Consider the following 21,717-nt stretch of genomic DNA (forward strand, 5'->3'; position numbering starts at 1 on the left):
GATCCTCTTTTCTTCCCCTTTTACTCTGTTTTTATCATTCTTTTTTAGGATTGGTTTGTCTCCTTTTGCCATACGCACTTCTACATTCTAGTGGTTGCACCTTTTAAGTCGCAGGTGGTCTTGCCTCTGCTGCTTCAGAGGTGGGATATTTCCTGCCTCTTGCATAGCATTGGGTTCGCTCTCTTGCTGACTTGCCTCATTTTGTTTTTACCATTGACAACATGACTGCCCTTTTCCATTTTGTAGCCTTTTCCCTTTTATCGTTCTGACTTTTCTGAGATGTCACACTATTGGAATGGACCACATTTGAAACAAGGGACTGATGACCTTACAGTTTGGTTCCTTCAACACCAACCAAACAACCATCATCACCTCACTGTTTCTACCAGCTCTGTCATTTTCATTGCTATTATCATCGTTTCTCTTTCAACTTCTGTATCACTACAAGCACCAATGGTGTCTTCAATGCATATCTGAAGCAGCAGCAGCAGCATCCATTTATCTGTTGAAACTTCATTGCTAAAATCTGTAGCTTCATCCTCTTCCATGTAAACAGTACAGAATACTTTCAATTATATGCTCTTCTTTCGCTTCACAGTTTAATCTGCTGTATTCGGGTTTAGTGTGTTCCAGTTAATCACCCATGAGAATGCAGAGTTCAGGTTCAGGTTCACAGTACCAAAGCTTACACGTTAGTGAACAGTTTATAATGTGCAACAGTTGCCAGCAGCAATTAGAATGCCTCAATGAAACGATTTCATATACACCCAGAGCCGAGTGTTGCCAACCGTGACTGTATGACAATAAATTCATTCGGTTTTAGAACAGAGTATAATTTTTTGATGGTGGGCGAAAAGGTTAAAGGCTAACTTTTTTAAACCCTGTTGTTTTCTTCCATTGTGATGAAGAAGCTCGAAATTAGACTGTAAGTTGACTACAATCCCCCGCACTCAGCGAAACTCTGAGCAGCAAGAAGTTGACACGTGATGAAAAAATGCCAGAGCTCAGAAGTTCATGTGAGGTGTAAGGTGGCACCAAATTTCACAACATTTCTGGCCAAAGCCACCGTAGACTTGTCACATGACAGAAAGATCTTCCACCCCCACCCCCTGGCCTACATCGCATCGCCTTTATTGATGCCTCTTGTGACGGAGGTTAGAACTGCAATGCCCGTATTTTAAATTATGTGGTTTTCTGGGGGGCAAAGGACAACATTGCAGCACACCACCACCCAGAATCGCTATGAAAAGGCCCCAGGAGGTGGCATAGGGGCGCCAGTAAAATCATAACCTCTCTTGGTGTGTTCATTTACAAAACCAGCAGTTTGCAGTCCAATGTGCAGCAGAATGACATTCTTGACAATCATAGACACTGCTGACAATACTCCCCTTCTGCCCCTGCATCACTAAGCGAATTGTAGACGTGCGGGCCCATTAAACCTGATCTGACATCCTTCGAGTAGAGTGTGCCCGCAATTTTTGACCTGGTCAACAGGGTGGAACCACTAGGGACCATTCAATGAAATATGAATGTGATCAGAAGCAGCAAAGAATGTTCACTCTTTCAGCCCTCCTGTTTCGCACCCTCATGTGGCATGATCACAGGAAGTAAGAAAGGAAAAGAACATGACAAGAGCAAAGTGTCACCTCACTTTGGCAACACCCTCGGTGCCACTTGCACACCGTTGATGGTGGCTATCTCAAAAAAGTATAGAGAAATGCATTTACCGATGATTGTGTGCCAGTGGGATAGGCAACACTACGGATCTAATCTCAGTTGAGTGTCATTCAGTTATAGCATTACCGCTTGCTGACTGCATGCGAAATGAAACTCGAGGGCTCTTTAAATTATTGCCTATCCCACCAGTGCGCAGTCATCGGTGAATGCTTACCTCGGTACTGGGACATTTTGAAAGTGCTCAGTAAAGGTGCACAGGGCTTATTGGCAAACTTAGGATCTTAAGGGACCCTTCACTGTTTTATTCATGCATGTGTCGAGGTCGTATTCACCTGTGAAGTTACATGAGGGTTGAAAAAGCTTAAACATGCTACACTGCTTTGAACCATGTTCAAACATCGTCAAGTGGTTTCAAATGGTCCTTTGCAGTTTCACCCTGTATACGAGAACAAAGTGGGGTTGCAGCCCTGTAATGTCTTTAGAGAAGGGTTGAATCGTCTGGGAGTGTGTCAGAAAAGTCTAAGACTGTGAAGAATATTGCTCTGTTGCACACTGCACTGCAGACTGTCGTTTTCAGCAGCGAAATATATATGAATGAACGCTGCAAAGGAGGGGGTGCTTTCGTTGAAGTCTCAGTGTAACATGTCACTGTGGACATGTGTTGCATAGAACTGCAGTGAAATTTGGTGCCAATGTGGCATCATTAACCCACCTGACACCTCACATTTACTTCTGAGCTCTACTTTTATTTTGCTTATGTCAACACCTTGCTGTTTAAAGTGTCATCAAGCCTGGGGATGACCTCACAGGGCACCATACCTTTACCGTATTATGGAAAGAAGTTGTAGGCATTTTTGAGCCAAATTTTGAATTTCTATGTAGCAGTGAGAGAAAATGATGGGGGTTTAATATATAGTGATTCCTTTTGTACGATTTGTGTGTGTGTGTGTGGGGGGGGGGGGGGGGGGTGGAGGGGGTTCGGCAATGGCTCAGGTAGTCTCGTATCAACCGATCTCTTCTTTTAGTCAGTTTGTTCTGTAAAATTCTTTTTTACCTAGTTCAATACAGAATCTCGTAATTTATTATTCAGTCAACACCTCGAATCTTAAGCATTCTTCCATAGCATCACACTCGAAAAGCTCTTCTCTTATTGGCTGAAATCCTTATTGTCCTCATTTCAGTTCAGTATGAGGCTATGCTCAAGATATGGCTTCAGAAAATAGTTCCTAAGGTGGTTTCAAAAGTTGTTGGAATCACCACAAGAGGTCAGCACTAGCCCAACAAGTTGTTCCTGTGATATTCACTGGTCTGCAAGGAGACTACATTGAAAAAGAAAGTTTCAGTGATGTAAGTACTTTTTTTCTATTCAATTCAGAGAACATTTTCAAATCACCCTCGTAATTCCGTCAGGATCATCTCGTGTAATTCAGTTACAGTACGTTATTCTTGTTTACTGTTGTTGATGTTCACCTTGTAATCTCTTTTCAAGATGCTATCTAGTCTGTTGAACTTATCTTTAAAGTCCTTTGTTGTTTCTGACCCAATGACTACCATAGCAGAATATTGTCAAATATTTCACAAAAACCCAAAGACATTCTGATCATGTGTAAGGGCTATTGCTGGCATCAGAGTTGGTGTCCAGTCCCTAGCGAATGAGACAGGAACTAAAATTGAGGGTAGCAAAGCAAAAGCTGAAACACTTAACTCAGTTTTCAAATGCTCCTTTACAAAGGAAAACCCATAACTGCCCCAGTGTGTTCCTCATACCACTGAAAAGATGAGTGAAGTAAGTGTTAGTGTCAGTGGTGATGAGAAACAGCCGAAATCACTAAAATTTAACAAAGCTCCAGGGCCCAATGGAATCCATGTCAGATTCTGTACTGAATTTAGGCTGAATTAGCCCCTATTCTAACTGTAATCTATTTTAGATTGCTCGAACGAAAAACAGTGCCAAGTTCTTGGAAAAAGCACAGGTCACACCTGTCTAAAAGAAGGCTAGTAGAAGTGATCCACAAAATTACCATCCAATATCCTTGAAATTTGTTGTAGAATCTTAAAACATATTCTGAGTGCAGGCATAATGAAGTATCTTGAACAGAATGACCTCAGTGCCAACCAGAACGGATTCCATAAACATCAGTCATGTGAAACCCAACTTGCCCTTTTCTCACATGATGTACTGAAGGGTTTGGATCAAGAGAGACAGGTAGATGTAGAATTTCTTGATTTCTGAAAAGCATTGACTCGGTACCACACCTACATTTATTGTCAAAAGTGCCATCATACAGGATATCAAGCTAAATTTGTGACTGGATTGAGGACTTCTTGTTAGGGAGGAGAACAGCATGTTATCTTGGATAGCATGTCACCATCAGATGTAGAAGTAACTTCGGGTGTGCCCTGAGGAAGTGTGTTGGGACTCTTTCTGTTCCTGTTATACATTAATGCCCTCGCAGACAATATTAATAGTAAACTCAGGCTTTTTGTAATTGATGCAGTTACCTATTATGAAGTACATCTGAAAGAAGTTGCATAAATATTGAGTCACATCTTGAAAAAGTGTCAAAGGGGTGCGAAGTTTGACATTTTACTTTAAATGTTCATGTATGTAAAATTGTGCAATTAACAAAATGAAATAACATAGTGACCTATGACTACAATACCAATAAATCACTGTTGGAATTGGCCAACTCTTACAAATACCTGGGTGGAACTCTTTGTAGGTTTCCAGAATGAGATTTTTACTCTGCAGCGGAGTGTGCGCTGATACGAAACTTCCTGTCAAATTAAAACTGTGTGCCAGATCGAGACTCAAACTCGGGACCTTTGACTTTCGCGGGCAAGTGCTGTACCATCTGTGCTACCCAAACACAACTCACGCCCCGTCCTCACAGGTAGGAGACGAGGTACTGCCAGAAGTAAAGCTGTGAGGCCGAGGCGTGAGTCGTGCTTGGGTAGCTCAGATGGTAGAGCACTTGCCCACAAAAGACAAAGGTCCCGAATTTGAGTTTCGGTCCGGCACACAGTTTTAATTTGCCAGGAAGTTTCCTTGTACGTTCATAAAATGGAATGATCACATAGGCTCAGTCATAAGTAAAGCAGTTTGTAGACTTGCTTTCTTGGTAAGTTACTGGGGAAGTGCAATCGTTCTACAAACGATATTGCTTGCAGATCACTCGTGTGACCCAACCTAGAATATTGCTAAAGTGTGTGGAACCATGCCATATAGGACAAATAGGGCATTACTAATGGGGATACTGCGGGAACTGAATGGGAAGACTCTTGAAGAGAGATGTAAATTATCCTGAGAATGTCTGTCAACAAACTTTCAAGAACCAGCTGTAAATGATTCTAGAAATATGCTACAACCCCCTATGTATCACTCATGGAGGGATCATGAGGATAGGATGAGAATAAATACTGTACGCTCAGAGGCATTCAAACACGCACTCTTCCTATGCTCCATACGTGAATGGAACATTAAGAAACCCTAAAAACTGGTACAATGGGAACCTTATGGTAGTTTGCAGAGTGTAGATGTAGCATTTGATGCATCATTGACGAACTTGAAAGATCGCTTTTCTTCTTCCTGAACTTAATTCCATTTTTAAATTTCTCCATGGTTTCTGTCACAGCTTGCTCGATGTGTGTATTGAATACCATCAGGGATAGGCTGCTACAATGTCTCAGAACTTCAACCACTGCTTCCCTTTCATGTCCTCCAACACTTATAACTGCAGTCTGCTTTCCGTATGAATTGTAAATAACCTTTCAACCCCTGTATTTTATCCCTGCTGCCTTTAAAGTTTCAAAGAATGTTGTCCAGTCACTGTCAAAAGCTTTCCCAAGGTATACATGTGCTATGTTATGTTATGTTATGTTATGTGGTTTATTCATCTCATTACATACAATTTTCAAATCATTTGATTTGATGTACAGGAGACATGTCAAGGTTTACAAAAGAAACTTTTTTTCACTTTTTTAAGAGAACTACAAAACTTTACATTATATTTTACAATTCTAAGTTACAGCTACACATGTACATAAAATAATAAGTGTATTACAATCCCTGTGTTCAGATTGTGAAGCTGTCCTCAATGAAATCATCGACAGAATAATAACACTTTTCCACCAGGAGAGTAAAGAGCAATCTTTTCAGTGAACCAATCTCCATTTTAAATATATTACTGCCTTTTATTTTATTGAGAATTTTTAACCCCATATAATCTGGCGTTTGGGCATAAAGTTTTAAACGATGTGTTGGAAGTTTGAAGTTATCTCTGTGGCGAGTGCTGTAGTTGTGGTCAAAACGGAAATTGTCTAGTGTATGTTGATTTCTATATAGGAACACCACCATCTCATATATGTAAAGTGAGGGGATAGATAGTACTTTTAAATTTTTTAACAGTGGTCGACAGGATTCCCGTTTTTTTGCAACACACATGTTTCTAATTACTTTCTTTTGTAATACTATCAATGTAAGTTTGCCTTTCTTCACTCTGTCTTCTAGGATATGTCGTAGGGAAGATCAGTTTCGGTTCTGGAGGCAGTAGTAATCCCGAGTTGGGCTTCTGTCAGTTTCTCCATTCTTCTGTAAATAATTTGTCAGTATTTTGCAGCCATGACTTACTAAATTGTTGGTTCAGTGGTATTCACACTGGTGAGCATCTGCTATGTTTGGAACTGTAATTATTACAGTCTTCTTGAAGTCTGAACCATGGAATAGTTCTGTTATGGCTGGCTTTCTCCAAGGAACTCAGCAACTCAGAGGGAATCCCATCTACTCCAGAGGCCTTGTTTTGGCTTAGATTTGCCTTTACTCTGTTGAATTCTTTGTGCAGTATTACTCTCTCATCCCATCTTCCTCTTCACGTTCTGTAACATTGTCCTCAAGTTAGTTTTATGTAGGCCTCTGTACATTCCTTTTTCAGCTTCTCTTCCTTGCTTAGTACTGCATTGCCTTCTGAGCTTTTGATATTCATATGTTAATTCTCTTTTCTCCAGAGGCTTCTTTCATTTTCTATAGGAAATGCTTCTATACCTTGCATTTGTCCTCTAGCCATTCCAGCTTAGCCATTTTGCACTTACTGTCAGTCTTGTTTTTTAGATTGTATTTCTTTCGGCTACTTGATGTACTGCACTCTTATATTTGCTCCATTTTTCTGTTCAGTAACTCCTGTTATGCAAGGATTTCTAGGTCACTCAGTTTATATATATAAAGATGACGTAACGTACCAAATGGAAGTGTTGGTATGTTCATGGACACACACACACACACACACACACACACACACACACACACAAAATTCAAGCTTTCGCAACCCACGGTTGCTTCATCAGGAAAGAGGGAAGGGGAGGGAAAGACGAAAGGATGTGGGTTTTAAGGGAGAGGGTAAGGAGTCATTCCAGTCCCGGGAGCGGAAAGACTTACCTTAGGGGGAAAAAGGGACAGGTATACACTCTCTCGCGTGCGCACCCACACACACACACACACACACACACACACACACACACACACACACACAGACACAAGTCTGCTTGTGTCTGTATATGTGCGGATGGATATGTGTGTGCGAGCGAGTGTATACCTGTCCCTTTTTCCCCCTAAGGTAAGTCTTTCCGCTCGCGGGATTGGAATGACTCCTTACCCTCTCCCTTAAAACCCACATCCTTTCATCTTTCCCTCCCCTTCCCTCTTTCCTGATGAAGCAACCGTGGGTTGCTAAAGCTTGAATGTTGTGTGTGTGTGTGTGTGTGTGTGTGTGTGTGTGTGTGTGTGTGTGTGTGTTTGATGTGGACAGAGGTGGGGATGTGAGCTTCAACAAGATGAAGGTCAACATCCAGGAAGGTGGCTTGGATTTTGGAGAAGGACCAGGTGAAATTCAGATTCAGAAAGGAGTTGAGGTTATGGAGGAAATTAAGGAGTGTTTCTTCACCATGAGTCCAGGCCACAAAGATGCTCCCTTCCCTACAGCCTAGGTATTCGTGGCAAAAGTATCTGCTCCAGTGACGAATCCCTCAACAATTACACCAATAACCTGACCAGTGCTTTCCTCTCCCCCAACTATCCTGCAGACTTTGTCCACAAACAGATCTCCCGAGCAATACATTCCTCCCCAGCCAACAACAATGTTCCTACCCCCAGACCACACAGAAGCATCCCCCTTGTCACCCAGTATTATCCTGGCCTCGAATACATCAACAAATTACTCCGCCACGGATATTACAGCCCTGAAATGAGATCACCTCCGTAACATCCTTGTCAAATGCTACAATATTCCCAGACCACCTTCTCTACCCCGCTGCAAAACCTGTCCCATGCATCCCCCCACAACCACCTACTCCAGCCCTGCTTCTGGTAAAACATACACAATTCCAGGCAGGGCCACATGTGAAACAACACATGTCATTTATCAGCTGATGTGCCTGCACTGCACAGCCTTTTACGTCGGTATGACGACAACTAAACTGGCTGAGCGCACGAACGGGCACAGACAAACTGTCCGCCTAGGAGATGTCCAATACCCAGTAGCAGAGCATGCCCTCCAGCATAATTCTAGGTACCTAGGAACCTGCTACACCGTACATGCCATTTGGCTGCACTCCAACACATCCTTTCATCCTGCCATCCCCCTGGACTGAACCTACATTAACCAACCTCACTCCCATTTACTCTTCAGTCTTTTCCTTTGTCCCTCTCCTCTTTAGCCATTCACGCATCTTTTCATCCTACATAGTTGTGTTTATCTTTGTACTATATACCTCTTTACTTCTGTATGCATCCTCTTTGGTTTGAAGCTGGCACAGTTCTTACAGTAGAATACCGTTGGCTTCCCTCTGACAACCATGCCTCCATCCTTGCTACCCTCCCTGTTTACCTTTCCCTCATAACCTGGGTTGTGAGTAACTGAATCCACTTTCCCTTCTTCCCTTTTTTCCCCTCTCTCCTCCCTGACGAAGGAACAAAGTTCCGAAAGCTAGGAATGTAAATTTTCTATTCTGTTTTGTGTATCTATCAGCTGTACTGAGCTGAGGTAAGTACTGGCCAGCACCTCTATCTCTATCTCTCATATATAATTTTCACCTAACAGTAACACAACCTCCTTTTTACAGAGAGGTTCCTTGAGAAATATTGATTATCGTGTTCAGATTTACTGTTTCACTGAAATCAAATGGCTCAAGATCTGCCTAAAACAACTCAACAATCATTTGTAACCTTTAGGTAGTTTGTATGGTGCTGATATGCAAGTAATTCATCAAAAGCTAGGGAAAGTTGCTGAGCAAGTGTCCTATGTTGCAATGTAATGCCTAACCTCTTCATAATAGTCACGTATTAGTTCATACTTGCTTTGAATTCTGTGACCTAGGCACTTGGAAAAGTCCTTTTTATCTCCTGCAGCTTCATTGGGGTGATTACTCAAATAATCAGGAAGTCTCCATTGTGTTTGCCTTGCACATACTGAACAGCATGCTGCTGCAATTAACAAAACGCTTCCTGATTTAGCCCCATTGAAGTTGGCATGTAAAACTAGTGATTTGTAATTTATTCTTCATTGGATGCTATCCACCAATATTTTCCTGTGTGGCATCAAATTTTCTTTGTGTTGCACAGTTGTTTGTGGCCTCTGCATTATGAATAACCACTAACCCAAAAATATATTTGTATTTTTTGCATGAACAAGTTGTGAACTTCAGGCATATAGATCCACATTTCTCCTTATCAATCACTACAATTTACTGTCGCTAATCGGTGCCTGTGCTGAAGTTTGCAACATGTTTTCATTGCAGATGTGTTGCTAGCACTGTTCTCAACAATGTTTCTTGTTAAGATCTCTGCCCACACTGCCGGCAAACCTTTCTCGTGGGATATTCACATCATCTATACCTTCATTTCTCGTAGTGTATTCACATGGTCTGCTACGCTATGTCTAGTGCCAAAGAACCTATATTGATAAGTGGCATTGTACTATTTGCACCAAAAAGTTCAAGCAAACATAGAGGAAGGTCTAGTTGTGATTGGTGGAACAATATCATTACTTAGGAAAAGTGGTGCAAATAAGCTGCAACAGCGGCTGAATATGGAAGACTGTGCAGCAGTCCATTTCCTTGTTGGGAAATGCAGCTCCAGTGGTATGCATATCCTCCCAAGGTAGAGTTTTAACAAGCTTCTGGAGTTGTACCTGCACAAAACGTAGTGTGCAGAGCATAATTCTCAGCATCATTCATTTGGAGAATGAAATGTGTTCCCCGATGCTCTCAGGTGGGACACAGACCTGATTTTTCTCCCAGCTGAAATCAGCCAAGTGCTCAACAAAAAAAGTGAGCATCATACCCACGTAAATTGTGGAATAAAACAGGTTTGTGGCTTGGTAGCTGGTACTTCAAATTGCCATGTATTGTGAGCTGCCATGTAACTTCCCCGTTAGGTGTCAGTGGTCTCTATGAGGAGTTTCAGCATGTCTAACAGCAGCTCACAGATATGACAGTCAAATGTTTATTGTAGAAATCTTCATTTTCTTTTGATGTGGTCATGAGAACGTTTTGGTTGTAAAGCCTATCAACCTCTGATGAAAGTTTTTGAGCACAGTGAGCAGCCAAACCGCAGGATTGTCATTGACGTAAGATTCCTAGTGGTTGAGACTCAAATCATAGTACAATACAGTTTGGTACGCTGCCACATATGGTATGCGTTTCTCTGTAAAGGCGGTATGTGAGGTCATCGAGTCACCTTTACAGTGGGTCAGAAGCGAGGAGGCATTCAAAGTCGGCATACACTACAAATGGGCATTGCTCCTCGTGGTGAGCATTCATAACCTTTGATTTCTTTTTTATTTATTTATTTTTTTCCGCAGTAGGCATAACAATATGTACTGCGTCCTTGGAAGTACAGTCTCCTAGATGAACCGCTAATAACGTGCGTGCAGAAAAGGTGTTGAGTCACCTTAAACGAATATGCTTTAGACACTTGTGGTTACTCAGTTGAGAGAACAGAAGTCAGGACATTCTTTGATCCAAACATAATGATAATTATCACATTCAGAGAACAGCAGCATGTTCTATGCATCTTACACTCACCGGCAAATTTTGAGAAATGGAGGGGGCTGACAACCATACGCTTGTGAGATCCCCTGCTATACCTGCAGGACGGGACAGATAGTTTAATTTGTGGAAAGGGGCCAAAATGAGTGGCTATCAGTTTCACTCGAACATACTACTTTATTCATTTGACAAACATTACAAGAGTAAAGGAAACATTAAAAACAGAGCAACCCAAACATTAATTTTAGAACTTAATTCCCAGCTAAATGCACCATTCAATCTCACGCCTCGAGGGCAAAACAACTTTAATTTAAAATCAGCTAGAAGCCATACATGAACAACAAGAACAAATAAGAAAAGGCAGCACATCAAATGGCGCTCAGAATTTTCCAAGGTTTGGCCTGGAATTCAAACACTAACGCTCACTTAGGTGGGACAGGCAGTCGGCCCAACAATTCTCAATCCGACGACAACCCAACCAACAGACAGTCAGCGGACCAAGCGACAGGATAACTTCTGCTCCACCCGACCAGCACACAACAGGGAATTCCTTGGAACAACGCAGGAGGTATTGGCACCCACAACGAATTACACATTCGGCTGTCAAACTACACGCCATGCTAAACAGTCACAGCAGGACCAGGAAAATACACTGCCTCAATTTATGTAAATGGCCAGGGCAGGTAACCGAAATGTTAACGGCCGTAAGGCAGAAGATTCCACTTGTGCACTTCGATTCCAAAATAATAAAGGTAAGTTAAACTCCACAGGAGGGTGGCTAGAATTTCACCAACTTGAAGACACACGCTGTTGCTCGCAGGGATGTCCCAACAGCCCACAACGAAATTGAAACGACACATTGTGAACAGTTGGGGCTGGCTGGTAAATTAAGTAAAGACTCAACTTTAGTGTCCGGGATTAGTGAGCCACAGACCTAGTAGCAGGGAACTGCCCCTCACACTCCAACCGTGCGTCGATGCCACCAGTGGCCCCGGTGAGACACGTGCCACAGAGACTTCCTCGCTGCTCCGACCAACTGCCCACACATGGTACAGCTGGAAACTATAAGCACAAGGCCAAAGATAGTACAAGGGTGCAAATATCGATACAGGGTGCTGCTGCCACTCACGGAGAGAGAGGATAACAGCATAATCGCAATAACTGTGGTAGACTAATCACAGAATAGCAACCAAGGTTTAATGCAAAGCATAACATGAGTCAACCATGGCTCAGCTTGTTCTCTTCGTCTGCCTTGCTTTTCTTCACCAGGCCACAAACCTGAACCTATGTTCCAGTATTCTGTGCCTCAAATTTAGGTATGTCCTGGATCTTGACAGGAACTCGATACCATCAAAGTTACATCACCCACGAATATTATCACCTACATGGTATGTACTGGAACGCCCAGGATGATCTCCATAATTGTAATTTCTCTCGACCCTGCAAAACAGGCCTGATCCTTCCTGTTTTAGACATTAATGCGTGCTCTCTTATTAGCTATATCCTTACGGAGCTTGATGCAGCCAGAGCCTCCATTTACCATATCATATGCATGTGTTTGGATGTCCAGGTGTAGTATACAGCTGAGTACTTTAGCTGCCCTCTCACTTCCGTCTCGGAAAACCAGGCCAGTATAGCCCTCAATGCGGATTCACACCACCACCTGGCAATTGACGTGCTCCACATTATCACACCATTTTCTCCCAAAAAAATAATGAAGACTTGTCTCTCCAATGCCATAGATACATTAGGTGTGTTGCAACAAGTGCGATGCACAGCACTGCACTGCATTTAATGGTAGGATACCACGGGTCATGGACTGTTTTGAGGAGCTCTCTTTCCATGAGAGGAAGACACGCCCTGAGAAACCCGATAGTCCTGCTGGACTCTTGATCCTTGTGAATGGGATTTGCTCCTCAAAGGCATCTGCTACACTAAGTATTCTAACTGCTATATGGTTTCACTGACCTGATGTCCTTCACTAAAAAGGACAGGAGAGGGTACTGTAGTTGGCCACAGGATCATCTGGTTTCAGCCTACTTTCCGTCCCTAGTACTATGTGAACCTTGTGACCGTTTATTAATGAGAGCAGTTCTGGGATCTTTCTATAGACGCTCATGCAGTTTACTATTACCACATTAATATTGTCATTCCTTGTTGTATTTTGCCTACTGCTTCCTTGTTGCATCTCAGGAGGCGTCTTGACGGGCCTAGGGAGGGAATTCTCTAACCTAAAAACCCCACATGTGCACTCCACATGTACTCCGTTACCCTTGTAGCAGCTTCCTGCGTGTAGTGCATGCCTGACCTATTCAGGGGGGGACCCTACATTTCTCCACCTGATAGCGGAGGTCGAGACGTTTGCACCCCAGATCTCTGCAGAATCGTCTGAGCCTCTGGTTTAAGCCTTCCACTCGGCTCCAAACCAGAGGGCTGCGATCGGTTCTGAGAACAACACTACAAATAGTTAGCTCGATATGGTGCCTCTGATCCATCACATCATCACCACCACCAAAGATATATACCCCCCTGCCTGTTGCAAGAGGAGACTAAAAAGACTCTCACGTTTCGGCCTTAATGTGGTGGTCCCCTGTAGGATTTGACTTGTCACTTTCAAAATTCTACTGAAGTGCAAGCCATATGGCGAAGGACACCTTACACAGTGCACGAGTTGTCCATAGTGCCCTTAGATTCGATCTCTTGAATCTCTTGTCATGGCTTTGCATCTCCACCTGCAATTCAGCTATTTGTATGAGGACACTTTCCGGGGTATGTCATCTTCTTCAGTTGTCTCCTGTCCTCTTTTGCCCCCATGACAATAATGGATTTCTCTGCAGCCAGTATCCAGCACGGTAGCCAGTCCATTGTGGTGGGGCCATCATGTACCCATTTGGTGGTAGCCCCCCTGACAACACGGGGATCGCACTGCTGATGCCTGAGCTGTCTTACTGGGGTATCAGGACTCCTGGCAATGGCCATCATGCCAGTTGGCCTTCGCTGTGGCTGGGTGGTGCCCTGGGGGAATGCCCTAATCTGAGTGGGTGGCATCAGGGTGGATGACACGCAATGAAGCAGATTAAGTCATCTCTTGCTGGTGACCGTATTGTACCAGATGTCTCTAAGGAGGGCAAGATCGAATACAATGCCAACAAGAATGACCCTAATCGTTTCTTTCCCTCGCTACACCATGGGAGGAACACAGGGCTACAGAACGGAGAGAGCCACATTCGCCTCAGTTTTTAGTGTGTAGCAGAACTGATCGGGACTCCTTTCTATCAATGAAGCCTCAATTTTTCATTGAACACCTTGAGGATAAGTTTGGAGAAGTGACAGTGCTGTCCAAGATGCGAAACGGTGCAATCTTGATTCAGACAGCATCCCCAGCCCAATCCTGAGCGTTACTTGCCTGCGACAAGCAGGTGATATTACTGTTTCTGTCACTCCCCATAAAAGCCTCAACATGGTCCAAGGGATCATTTTCCATCGCGATCTCCTCTTGCAGTCTGATGACGAACTCCACGCCAATTTAGAACAGCGGGGTGTTCATATCATCCGGCGCATTTACAGGGGACCAAAAGACAACAGGGTTGCTACTGGTGCCTTCATCTTGGTCTTTGAAGGTGATTCATTGCCTGAAAAGGTCAAGGTGGTAGTTTACCGCTGTGACGTTAAGCCGTACATTCCTCCCCTTTTGCGGGGCTTTACGTGCTGAAAGTTCGAGCACGTCTTCCCGCTACACTTCGTAAATTTGGAAGATTACACCCCATTAGATGGATGTCGACATATGCTGCAGCTATGCCACCATCGCCATCCCAAGTGCCAGTTGTTCCTCACTCTGTGCAATGAACAGTGGGCCCTCTGGGCCACCAGAATACATCCACCACCTTGATGGTAGGGGGGCAAATCTTCCTCTGTTGCTCCCAAAGCTCCTACTTCAGGAGCAAGCCCCCCACCCCCAAGCACAGGGACATCGGTCCCCTCCCCCTGCCGGAGAAGCAACGGCCTCCTCTGGCTCCTCTCGTGCGGAAGGGGTCCTTTGGGGCCCTCTCTCCCAATGTCTCCACTAATGCCGTGGCAGACACTTGCCAGTGGCCGAAGGAGCCAAAAGCTGCTGGACAAAGAGCTTCACAGTCTTCCTCCATGCCTGAAGCTGCTTCAGAGAAATCTTCCTAGCAAGCCCCTAAAGAGAAGCAAGATAGCAAGCAAACTAAGTAGTAGTGTGCTAAGAAACAAGACCCTCTGGTGGCCCCAAGACCACCACTCCCTGTCAGTTCTGCATCTGAGGATACGTTGGAGATCTTAGTGTCCACTGTGGACCTGGATCTCACTGATGCCTCATCCATCTTAGAAACGGCTACAAATACTCAATCGGTGGCAGCAGGTGACCCTGAGGCATAACCTGCCTCCCATGCTTCATGCCTTCCCAGCCTCATGATAATGTCATCCTCCAGTGGAATTGCGGCATTTTTTTTTTATTATTTTTTTTCCACCTGGCTGAGCTACAGCCCCCTGTGGACAGTGGTCCACATTCTGGTGCAGTGTCCCACTTTGGTTGCCCTACGACGAAATCTTCGGTTACCGGGCTCGTTGCTGATAATTTCGTCTGAGAACACCTCATTGGCTGATTCTGTTTATGTTTTATTCATGAGGGTGGGTTTTATCATTTCATCTAAGTTTTAGTGCATGTCCTTTGTCACTCAGTGTCATCCGTCCTAGTGCTTTTAGGGTGGACATTTTAATGGGTTGTAGAGTGGCTGGCTTCTCCTTTCTATTCTCATGGTCAGCCAGCCATGGTAATCTGTTTTGTCATCTTAATCCCTTCTACCAGTTTCTCCCGTTTCTGTGATTTTCTTCTCCCCTTTTGTCCATTTAAGTGTTTGTTGCCCTTCCATCGTTCTTGTGGTGTTGGAGACTGCTGTGCAGTTGGTGAATAGTTTTCAGCTGCCTTTCTAGGAGGTCAAAAGCCGCTAGAATTTTTGTCATAATAATACAAAATACAATACAAATAGCTACTACCGCATAGGTATTTTTTCATCTACGCTTAGGTGACTGTTGGCACTGTATATTCGCCACTGGAGGCTGTTCCTCAGTGTGTGGCAGGTGTATTTTTTCAGCCTCCAGCTGAAGCTAAGTTTTTACTAAGTGAATCAATATAATGGAAGGAAACATTCCACATGGGAAAAATTATATATAAAAACAAAGATGAGGTGACTTACCGAACAAAAGCGCTGGCAGGTCGATAGACACACAAACAAACACAAACATACACACAAAATTCAAGCTTTCGCAACAAACTGTTGCCTCATCAGGAAAGAGGGAACGTATTATTGAGTATATATATAGGCGGGATTTACTAAGTGAGCTAGAACAAGAACAAGCATGAAATAAGAAATAAACCAACGATACAAAAACAAATTACACTACTACTACTACTACTACTACCACTACAATGAAATTTTTCAATACTCACATGGCAGTTACAGTCATGGGCTGGACCTCAACAGGAAGTGTTTGCTATGTCCAGCCTCGCATTGCTTAAACAGATTTTAATAATGCCTGAAGCAGTTCTTGTCAATGACAAGGAGTATATGTGCGCCATATAGAAGGGTGAGGTAATTCTAGTAAGAGAGGATGTGCTTAGTGCAACTGCCCTGCAGTTGCAGTGGCTGTTGCAGTTGCCAGTGGCCAGTGCTTCAAACCCGGTGCATGGCTGCTTCCAGCGGGTGCGATTCTGGTGCACAGAGTGCTCCCGAGAAAGTTTTTCAGATATGTTTAGTGTGATCTGTGACAGTGTAATTACGTGGTTCATGTCGCTATCAGAATTTAAAAAAAAGTATCACAGTAGCTTAACATTGTCTTAATTGTTTAAACACAAATGTCACTTTCGAGATTTTAGATTTCAGAAGTAAATGTACAATATTCTTAAACAAATTGGTTAAACAATGCCATGTGCACGATATATTAGCATACTGTCATGAGGTCCTCGGCGTCTAGCAGCTAGATGAAGATTGAGCGAATTTCCCACAGTTTTTAATCTTGGCTGCCATCTTGGATTATGTCATGGGAGGTCAAGAGCGCCTTTTGGTAGTGGTGTTGTGAAGTAGGTCAGATGGCCCCTGGACCTCAAGGTGAACACACTGGATGGAGCTACTGTATAGTGCTCAATCAGTGGCAATTCAAAATGTTTAAATAAACAATATACTGCACTGCATAAAAAATAAAGACTTACATCCATCCTATCTGGCAGCCCAGTACAGACTCTTTTTTTCCCTGCCAATTTCTGGATGGGAGAGGGGAGGGGAGGGGAGGGGAGGGGAAGGGAGTTGGGTTAGTGGAGGTAGCCCAGTTGACCTATTTTCCCGGCAAAATTTGAATTTCCCGCCATTACATCAGTGGCCGTCATCTTGAATAAATTGGCAATAATGCAAAGTGGAGTGATGCCCCTTTTGCCCCACTACTGACGATGTGGTGGCACATACATCTCGGCACTCATTTAATGGTCTCCCAAGTTGTTTGTTGCTCACGTTACTCTTTCTTTTATTGCGGCAATCTCTCTATATCTGGCCCTGTACCCAGCAGTTGTAGCAAATTATTTCTCCTTACAGTGACCAGGCATGTTACATGTGTAATATTCAGGATTTGTGTTGTTCTTCCAAATTTATTCAAAATGGCTGCCATGATGTTGCAGTGTCATCATGGTGGGAAGTTCAAGTTTTGGTGGGAAAATAGGTCAGTTGAGCTACCTCCTCTAACCTAAGTCATCCAACCACCACATCTACCTTGGAATTGGTGGGAAATGGTCAGTCTCCAACCAGCTGTTGCAGAGGAAGCAGTGTACTTCAGCGGGAAGCTGAAACAATTTATTTAGGGATGGATTTCACGTAGTTTATTTATTATGCTGATACAAAACACTAGCCCTGATTGCAATACATAGCCTACAATGTGCAAACTACTCTTAAATTAGCAAAATAATGCAGTACACCGATGTACAGACACATTCACTATGTGTTAAATTGTCGGAATAATGCATGTATAATGCTCAGCAAACATGCTCACAACACTTAGATGAAATAATGCAGTGCACAAACACTCACTGCATGTAAAAATGTTTTCAAACTATCGTTAAGAAATCCAACTGTGTCTTACCAGCTGTCTGTTCCCTACAAAGGTCCAAGGTGGAATGATGACCAGCTGTGAGAGGCACGCTCTCTTGGGCAGTGCACCGACACGGATCCAACCTGTCCCACAAGCGAGATTTCTGGGCATGCCCACCTGGAGAGGGTGGTAACATGTTTACGGGGCCGCCATGTCAGGTGCGCTGACGCGTCACCTTCATATCTGCGGGTCCAGTACGGATTAGCATAAATAGGAGACGCGGTCTTCTAATTGCTCTACATGCCAGCCTGTCCCACAGGTGAGACATATCTGGCTGGCACCCATGACATGAACGACGACTCATTGAGAGCTTCTATATGTGATAGCTCTGACATGGCCTAATTGCTGAGCAAGATGTTATCCTAGCAACTCACCGTCGCAGGTGCGGCTACAAGGTTGTCAGTGTTATACTGATGTTTCATGTGTATGTAAATGAAAGTCTAGCCTCCCTCTGGACATTCTATAGGAATCTTTTGCACTGCTTATGGAAACTGTTGACGAAAATCTCCCAGAATAACATGGAATGCATTCTTCCTGATGCTCCTAATGAGGCACCCCATCCATTGTGTGTCACCCTTCCCAGAAAACATGATGTCCTGTTTTCAACAAACTTCTCAGAAATGGTAAACATTCACTCTTGTTCTCACCGCTAAAAGCCTTCATTGTGTCTGTACATGCTTGCAAAAATGCTATTAATCATAAAAGCATTCCTGTTGTTTGGAAAGAGATATGATAGCCACATGGAGCCCTTCCAGGAAATAGTGATGTTCCATAAAGGCTTCTCATTGGCTGTCCATTCAAATGAAGCTCTCTCATTGGTCGCCTAAATCTGTATAAACCCACAACCTGCCCTCCATAGTCCTCAGTCCACTGCTGTCAGCCTTGTTGTGTGTACTCTCATATGTGTGTGTCCTCTCAGGAGGAGTCCACTGTTTTATACCATCTATGCATTGGTTACACCAGGCTCACCCATTGTTTCCTCCTATGTAATGACCCACCCTCACAATGTGGTTTTGGAGCCAGACAGTATCCCACATATTGGTGGAATGTCCCCTTCTTTCCACCCTTTGTGTTAAGTGTCGTCTTCCCAATTCCTTAAATTTAATATTAGATGATTGACAGATGGTTGATCTGATCCTCAGTTACCTCTGTGAAAGTGTTTTTTACTTCCAGGTATAAGATTCTACTTTAGTCTTCGAGCATTGGCTGGTTGGTTGTGGTTGGGCCCTCTTTTCCAGTCTTCTCAGTTGGTGACCCCATGAACCGCCCCTTTCTTCCAGTTTTTAGATTTGGTCTCACCTTTTATGCCTTTTACTGTGGGTGTTTAATGTTTATTATTAGGACTCCCCTGACTGGATCCATCCACTTTTAGCGGACCCTATTTCTTGTGATTAACTTCTGAATTGCGGGACTGATGACCTCGCCGTTTGGTCCCATAACCCCTCTCAATCAGTCTGTGTTACGTACATTTTTGTCACCAAGATGAGGAGAGCTAGCAGCAACAATTCAGAGTATAGCGGCAAGATAAGTAGAGTTCTGGAGACAGTATTACCAACTTAGTAAATAATTAGTATTTTGAGTGTGTATTTCATGTGTATCTTAAATTCACCTTGTTAATTCAGTTTCCGTTTCTTGTTATAGTACAACTCCAGGATTTTATCTTGGATTTTGAGGAGAGACGGGAGGGGACTGGACCGTGGCACTGTAAGTCCAGCCTCCTGTGATGGGCTAGCAGCCAGGATTGCCTTGTGAGTATAATTTTCATTGAAATTTGTTCCTGTATAGTAGTGGTTCAAACATTTTCTTGTTTCATACTCCCCCCCCCCCCCCCCCCCACCTCTCTCTCTCTCTCTCTCTCTCTCTCTCTCTCTCTCTCTCTCTCTCTCTCTCTCTCTCTAGTTCACTTGATGCAAATGCAAACTGAGCTGGAGGCTGAAAAGAACTATCCACTTCACAAGCAGCAACACTAGTAGTAGTAGTATAGGAAGTTTTATTTTCTCTCACAAAATGGTTTATATGTCTTGTCTGTTGTAGACGAGACAGACCAATTACCAGACGCCGGTTCTGATGAGGATAGTGACATTCGTGAATGGGTCAGGCAGAGGGTCACTGAAATAGAGGCGAAAAGGCATCTCGTTCTGGCCCTGTTTAATGATGGTGGTGATCACTTCTTTGAGGATGTGGGGGAGTCGCCCAGTGAAATGTTCATGCCTTGGAGCCAGAGCAAAAAAGGTAATTACTCACTCTGCTTATAACCTTGTGATCATCAGTATTCTTCCTTTCACTGTCTCAACAGTGCCAAGAAATGTACTTAACTATAATTTTTTTCATCTCTTCTTCTAGTGCCTGGTAAAGTACGCGTCTCCTCTAAGGGCGCCGCTACACATAGCACGGGAGGTCACAATTGCCACCCAGCAGCACCGCTCTGGTGTCTGCGGACCTACCAATGATCTACCACCCCTCAAGTTATCGATCGAGTCTGCAACAGCAGCAAAAGCAACAGCATTGGGAACCATAGCCACAGCCTGGCTGTTCTCATTGGTGTGACCCGGTAGCACTACAGCATCCTCCTCTGTCATCCATATCAGCCTCGTCAGAATTGGTATAAACACAAGGTATGTGTGGCTTGGCGCATTCCGATTTGCCTCTCCCCAGCACCATACCAGCGGGGTGAACACAGAGCAGTATTAATAGTAATAGAGATGATCATGTGGATAGTGGCAGTTCCCTTTCCCCGTCCTTTCAGTGAAGGACATCAGGTCAGTGACACCATATCGCAGTTAGAATATGCGGTAATTAGACACTTTCAAGGATCAAGAACCTGGCAGGAGGGTATCGCAACCCTGTTGGTTTTCTAAGAGCATACCTTCCTGTCGTGGAAAAGAAGCTGCTCAAAGTAGTCAATGATAAGTTTTCTGGCCATTAAATGCAGTGCGTGCTTTGCATCAAATTATCACATCCCGACAAAGTTGATGCTCGCGTTGAAGAGACAACTCTTAATCATCTTCGGAGAAAAAATGGCTCGATGCCACAGAGCACGTCAATTGTCCAGTGGTTTCGTAAATCCATCTTGAGTGCTATACTGGCCTGGTTTTCCCGAGATGGAAGTCGGAGGGTTAGTTAAAGCACTCAGTCAGATACTACACCTGGACATCCCTACACACGTATATGATCCAGTAAATGGAGGATCTAGCTATATCAAGTTGCCTAAGGATATAGCTAATAACCAGGCATGCATTAATATCAAAAATAAAAAGGACCAGGCTTCTTTTACAGACGCCAACACCTGGTTGCTGTCTGTTTTGATTTTAAAAAAAGTGTATGACACCACCTGGCGACATCATATCCTTGCCACATTATACGAGAGGGGGCCTCAGAGGCCCACTCCCGATTTTTATCCAGAACTTCCTGTCGCTTTGTACTTTCCATGTCCAAGTTGGTGCCTCCCTTAGTCCCCTCCCCCCCCCCCCCCCCTCCCCCCCCCCCCCATATCCAGGAGAATGGGGTCCTACAGGGCTCTGTATTGTGTGTATCTCTATTTTTAGTGGCCATTAATGGTCTAGCAGCAGCTGTAGGGCCGTCCGTCTCACCTTCTCTGTTTGCAGATGACTTCTGCATTTCATACTGCTCCATCAGTACGGGTTTCCTGAGCGGTGCCTACAGGGAGCCATCCACGAGGCACAGTCATGGGCTCTTGCCCACAGTTTCCAGTTCTCGACTGCAAAGTCGTATGTTATGCACTTCTGTCGGCATCGTACCATTCTTCCAGAACCAGCACTTTACCGTAATGACGATCCACTAACTATAGTGGAGACATATCGATTCTTAGGACTTGTTTTTGATGCC

General features: G+C 43.9%; 1 long non-coding RNA gene across 1 annotated transcript in view; it reads left to right on the forward strand.

The window, feature by feature from the left end:
• LOC124616781 overlaps positions 1-20,459 on the forward strand; it is a 68,918-nt gene extending 48,459 nt beyond the window's left edge. The window contains exons 3-5 of the long non-coding RNA XR_006979882.1: positions 19,513-19,619; positions 19,906-20,103; positions 20,215-20,459. This is a non-coding gene — a long non-coding RNA (uncharacterized LOC124616781). The remainder of the gene's footprint in view (positions 1-19,512; positions 19,620-19,905; positions 20,104-20,214) is intronic.
• Positions 20,460-21,717: the final 1,258 nt, after the last annotated feature.

The sequence above is a fragment of the Schistocerca americana genome, chromosome 5 (assembly GCF_021461395.2).
Source record: "Schistocerca americana isolate TAMUIC-IGC-003095 chromosome 5, iqSchAmer2.1, whole genome shotgun sequence".
Lineage (NCBI taxonomy): Eukaryota > Metazoa > Arthropoda > Insecta > Orthoptera > Acrididae > Schistocerca > Schistocerca americana.